Here is a 6,000-nt window from a genome sequence, read left to right as displayed (position 1 = left end):
GGGACCTATGTGGTCTCGGTCCCCCACCGTCTGCCATCCTGTGACCGGGGGCCCAGCTCCAGCGCCCCCTCCCCCGCATGGGCCCACGCCGCCCGCGGGCCGCCGCCCCTCACAAGGTGACCGCCGGCCGCTGGTGCCAGCTTTGGCCCCCCTCCACCCATTCTTTCTGGACGTCTGGAGCCCCGCCCCAGGGCTGCCCTCTCTGTTTTGGTTCAGGCAGCGTCCAGGGGGCAAAGGTCGGAAGGCAAAGGTCTTACCTAAGTCAGGTTCCCGGCGGTGTGGGGGCTGCCTCGCACAGCCAGGTGCCCCAGGTCACCCCGCCCCAGCCCCCAGCGCCCTGGGTACTGAACCCCCGTTTTGTTCTGTGGAGACAGAGCCTCTTCTCTGGCCCGGGAGTGAGGGGACCCCTGAGGTCCCATGTTGGGGGGCAGCGGAGGACGACAACGGGGCGGAGAGGGGCCCAGCAGGGAAAGAAGGGGGAAATCCACTTAGGGTCCAGGAGAGGCGCCCTGAACCCCCGCCGCCAGGCGGGAAGGGTGGGGCTGGGAGCAGGACCCCCCATGCTGGGCCACCGCTCCTAAAGGAAGGTGGCCGATTCCCTGCCGGCCACGCAGGCTCCTCACCCCGTCCCAGTCCCCTTCGATGTTCGGCAGGAAGCCCCCCGACTGGCCTCCCCACCCTCTCTGCCCCCCAAGCCCTGGTGGACGTCTTGTGGGCCTAGCCTGCCTTCGGCCGGAGTCCTGTCAGGGCAGGTCCAGCCAGAACCCCTCCCCATCCCCCCCACCTGCCCCTCGGGCCGGCCCCAGCGCCCTGGGCCCACGCCCCTTCGCCAGGTCTCTGCCCACCCCACCAACCCTGGACAGAGCGTGCTGGCCACGTCGCTCGCTGTGCAGCATGCGAAAGACACAAACAGAGCCGGAGCTGGGAGCCGGGGGGGCTGGGGCCTTCCCATGCAGCGGGCCGTCTGGGGCCTGGGACCAGGATGCCCGGATGTCACCGGGTCCCCCGGGTGCTCCAAGCTGAAGTGCTCCCCCCCTCCCCCCAGGCAGGCCACAGCCGCGCCCAGCAAGTCCAAGGGGGGCAGGCAGACGGTCTCCGGCACTTCCTTCCAGGTCTCGGGTCGCGCGTGTGCTTTTGCAGCTTGAGGGCTGTAACCCAGGGCCTGGCATGATCTGGACAAAGGCTCCACCACAAAGCTGCCTTCCAGATTTTTCCTTCCTTCTTCCTTTTTTTTTTTTTTTTTTTTGGCCAGTCCTGGGGATTGAACTCCGGGCCTGAGCACTGTGCCTGAGCCCTCCTTTGCTCAAGGCCAGTGCTCTGCCAATTTGAGCGACAGCACCCACTTCCAGAATTTGAATGTTTAATTGGAGATAAGAGTCTCACCGGGACTTTTCTGCTTTGACTGGCTTCAAACCAGGACTCTCTGGGACAGGGAATATGGCCTAGTGGCAAGAGTGCTCGCCTAGCATACACGAAACTCTGGGTTCAATTCCTCATCACCACATAATAGAAAACGGCCAGAAGAGGCGCTGTGGCTCAGGTAGCAGAAAGAAACCAGGGACAGTGCTCAGGCCCTGAGTCCAAGCCCCAGGACAGGCAAAAACAAAACAAACCAAACAAACAGGATCCTCAGATCTCAGCCTCCTGAGCAGCTAGGATTACAGGCCTGAGCCACAGGCATCAAGTTCCACGAGGGTGTTTTTAAATTGTGCTCAAGGCCAACATACAGAAATAGAATTATTTTTTTCTGCTATTATTACAAAATTCACATATTAGCTCTATGCTGTGTCTGCAGGTCCTTTAGATTTTCCTGTGAAGATGACTGCAGCCGGGGGGGGGGTTCTGCATGATCCGCGTGGCTCCTAGCTTTACTTATTCTTGGTACTCACGGGTGGGACCTGTGACCGGCAGTGCAATGTGCAGCAGAGGCCAGAGCCGCCCGGTCCTCGCCCACCCACCTCGCAGGCAAGGGGACCAGCGCAGCTCCACAGTCTCGCAGATGGCCTTGGCTTTCGTTGCTGGTGGTCCTGGGGCTTGAACCCGGCCTGGGCGCTGCCCCTGAGCTCCTCAGCTCCAGGCTAGCCCTCTACCACTTGAGCCACAGCGCCACCTCCTGCTCCTGGGTAGTCATCTGGGACATAAGAGTCTCACAGGCTTTTCTGCTTCAGACTGGCTTTAAACCAGGATTCTCGGATCAGCCTTCTGAGTAATGAGGATTACAGGCGTGAGCCAACAGGGCCCAGCTTTCATTCTACTCTAATCATATAGTGAATTACATTTTTTTTTTTTCAGTTGTGGGGCTAGAACTCAGGGTCTGGGTTCTGTCCCTGAGCTCTTTTGCTCAAGTCTGAGCCACAGCTCCCCCTCTAGTTTCCTGGTGGTTAATTGGAGATAAGAGTCCCACAGATGGGCTGGGAACGTGGCTTAGTGGCAGAGTGCTTGCCTAGCATGCATGAAGCCCTGGATTTGCTTCCTCAGCACCACATACATAGAGAAAGTCAGAAGTGGCGCTGTGGCTCAAGTGGTAGAGTGCTAGCCTTGTGCAAAAAAGAAGCCAGAAACAGTGCTCAGGCCCTGAGTTCAAGCCCAGGGACTGGCAAAAACAAAAACAAAAAAAGTCTCACAGACTTTGCTGCCTTGGCTGACTTCAACCACGTTCCTTAGATTCCAGCCTCTTGCATAGCTAGTATGACAGGTGTGAGCCACTGGTACCTGGGTTTTTTGTTTCTTTTTTTCCAGTCCTGGGCCTTGGACTCAGGGCCTGAGCACTGTCCCTGGCCTCCTTTTGCTCAAGGCTAGCACTCTGCCACTTGAGCCACAGCACCACTTCTGGCCGTTTTCTGTATATGTGGTGCTGGGGAATTGAACCCAGGGCTTCATGTATACGAGGCAGGCACTCTTGCCACTAGGCCACATCCCCAGCCCCTGGTGCCTGGGTTTTAAGGATTATTTTTTTGCATCTGTTCATTAAGGACCTTAGTTTATTCATTTTCTTGTAGCAAGGAAGTTAGTTTCGGGTATCAGAGTCATGCTGACCTCATAAGCTAGAAATCGTTCCCTCATTCTTAACTTCCTGGAAGTTTGTGTAGAATTGATATTCTTGCATCTGTAAACATTGGAACTGTTACCTTTTTCCCCTTTTGGCAGTACTGGGAGTTTGCTTATTTGTTGTTTGTTTCCAGTCCTGGGGCGTGGACTCAGGGCCTGAGCACTGTCCCTGGCTTCTTTTTGCTCAAGGCTAGCACTCTGCCACTTGAGCCACAACACCACTTCTGGCAATTTTCTGTATATGTTGTGCTGGGGAATCGAACCCAGGGCCTCATGTATATGAGGCAAGCACTTTTTTTTTTTCCAGTCCTGGGCCCTTGGACTCGGGGGCCTGAGCACTGTCCCTGGCTTCTCTTTGCTCAAGGCCAGCACTCTGCCACGTGAGCCACAGCATTTCTTTTGGCTTTTTCTGTGTATGTGGAATCGAACCCAGGGCTTCACGCTTGCAAGCAAACACCTCTACCACTAAGCAGATTCCCAGCCCTGGATTTAAGGGTTAGGGTGGTGTTTTTACAGATATTGCCACATTGCTCCCTAAAATTATTCTGCCCGTTTTCATTGATGAGACCCCCATTCTACCAAAGAGCCTCTGGAGCCTTCCCGCCCCCCCACCCTGCGGGGCCCGGGCGCCGGCCAGGCCCCAGCTCCTTCCAGCCACAGCAGCTGGCAACAGGCAGATTAGAGGCTCCTTGGGGAAATGGCCCTCTCAGCCCGGGCCTGCTGGCCAGCTGGCGCCTGGGTCTCTGCTGAGGAGAGACCGGAACCTGCGCCCCGCAGCCGCCTTCCCCTGGGCCCTGCTCTGCTCCCGGTGCACTCAGGCACGGCCGCAGCTGCCGGGCAGAGCCAGTGTGTGCGCTGTGCAGATCGATGTCTGTTTATCCACGTCTCCACGTGTGTCTGTGTCTGTGTGCCTGTGCGTGCATCTGCGTGGGTGTCTCCGTGTCTGTGTGCCTGTGCGTGCATCTGCGTGGGTGTCTCCATGTGTGTCTGTGCGTGCATCTGCGTGGGTGTGTCCAGGCCGATGTGTGCATCTGTGTCTCTGAGCCCACGGGTGATGGAGGCGTGGGCTGGCTGAAGTCTGGGAGCCCTCTGGCATGAGGGTCAAGTGTTTGCACTTGTCCAGGAGCCGAGAGGCCGCAGTGAGCCTCAGGGGCCGGGCGGGCGGTGGGGAGTCGGGTGGACTCTCATCTCTGCTATCCACCCCTGCAGGGGGGAGGGTGGGAGCCGCCCGGCCGGTCTGCAGGCTGGAGGGGGTGACTGGGTGGAGACAGCCCGGCCCGGCCTCTGCCCTGACACTTTCGGGAGGGGGAAGGTGTGCTGCCGGCACCCATGGGTCCTGGACTGCTCGGGAATCCAAATCAGTGGAGGCGCTGCGCCTTACCGGGAGGAACCCTGGGCCTGGCTCTGGGCCGGGGACTGAGTGACCCTTCGGGAAGGGAAGCCCATGGCTCCCAGGCGGGCGGGGCTCCGGGGGCAGAGTCGGAGTCTCAGGGCTTGTTTGGGGGGGGGGGGGACCCCGGGGGTGCCTCGCGCCTGCCGTGGCCGGGGTGGTCATGGCCGCCGGTCCTCTCCTTCTGCTGGGCTCAGGGTGTCAGGAGGGCGGGAAAATAAAGGCAAATCCATGCGTGCCACGGGAGGGAGACCGGGAAGGGCAGGAAGGGCGGCCGGGATGGGGGGGCAAGGCCCCCGGGTCCACCCCGGGAAACGCAGCCAGGGCCTCCCGCCCGGGCGGGCGCTCCCCCTCCCCCCCCGCCCCTCCCGGGGGCCCTCGCGCTTTCGCCTCCCCGTCGTCCCCCGTCCGCCCGCCAGAGGCTCGCCGGGGGGCGGAGGCCCGGGGCCCCGGCGCCGGGGCGGGCGGGCGCCGGAGCGCGGTCTCACCCGTCCCCCGGGGCCGGCCGGCCTCCTCGGCCAGGCGGGCGCCGGCTCGGACGCGACCCCGGAGCTTCCGGGTCGTGAAGGCTTCCCACCGGGCGCGGACGGCACTGCGGCGGCCTCCCCGCGCCGAGGCCCCGGCGGGCAGCGCCGTGCCAGGCCCCCGGGCGCGGGGGCGCGGACGTGGCGCGCAGGGGGCGGGACCGGAAGGCCGGAGCAGGCGCGGTGGGCGGGGGCCCGCCGTGGGGGCGGGGCCCGGCGGCGGGGCGGGGCCGGCCGTGGCTCCTCCCGCGCTCGCCGCGCCGCGCGTGGGACCCCGGGTCCGCCGCGTCCGCGGGCTGCCGAGGGAGGCCCTGGCGAGCTCGTGCCCCGCGAACGCGGGGCCTGCAGCCCGGGACGGCGTTCCGGCGCCCGTCGCCCGGCCGGGGTCCTCCCGGGGCCGCGTGAGGCGGCCGGCCCAGGAGGCTCGGCTTCATCTCCGTGCCCGCGGGTTCTCCCGCCGCCACCCAGGACCCGCGGAGCCCCTGCGCCCCCCACCCGGGCCACGGCCACCCCCGCGGGCCCCTGCGCCCCCCACCCGGGCCACGGCCCCCCCCCGCGAGCCCCCCTGCGCCCCCTCCGGGCCACGGCCACCCCCGCGGGCCCCTGCGCCCCCCCACCCAGACCACGGCCACCCCCGCGGAGCCCCTGCGCCCCCCACCCCAGACCACGGCCACCCCCGCGGAGCCCCTGCGCCCCCCACCCAGACCACGGCCACCCCCGCGGAGCCCCTGCGCCCCCCACCCGGGCCACGGCCACCCCCGCGGAGCCCCTGCGCCCCCCCACCCAGACCACGGCCACCCCCGCGGAGCCCCTGCGCCCCCCCACCCAGACCACGGCCACCCCCGCGGAGCCCCTGCGCCCCCACCCCGGGCCACGGCCACCCCCGCGGAGCCCCTGCGCCCCCCACCCCAGACCACGGCCACCCCCGCGGAGCCCCTGCGCCCCCCACCCAGACCACGGCCACCCCCCGCGGAGCCCCTGCGCCCCCCCACCCGGGCCACGGCCACCCCCGCGGAGCCCCTGCGCCCCCCACCCGGG

The sequence above is a fragment of the Perognathus longimembris genome, chromosome 17 (genome assembly GCF_023159225.1).
Source record: "Perognathus longimembris pacificus isolate PPM17 chromosome 17, ASM2315922v1, whole genome shotgun sequence".
NCBI lineage: Eukaryota > Metazoa > Chordata > Mammalia > Rodentia > Heteromyidae > Perognathus > Perognathus longimembris.
This window is presented reverse-complemented; position numbering follows the sequence as displayed.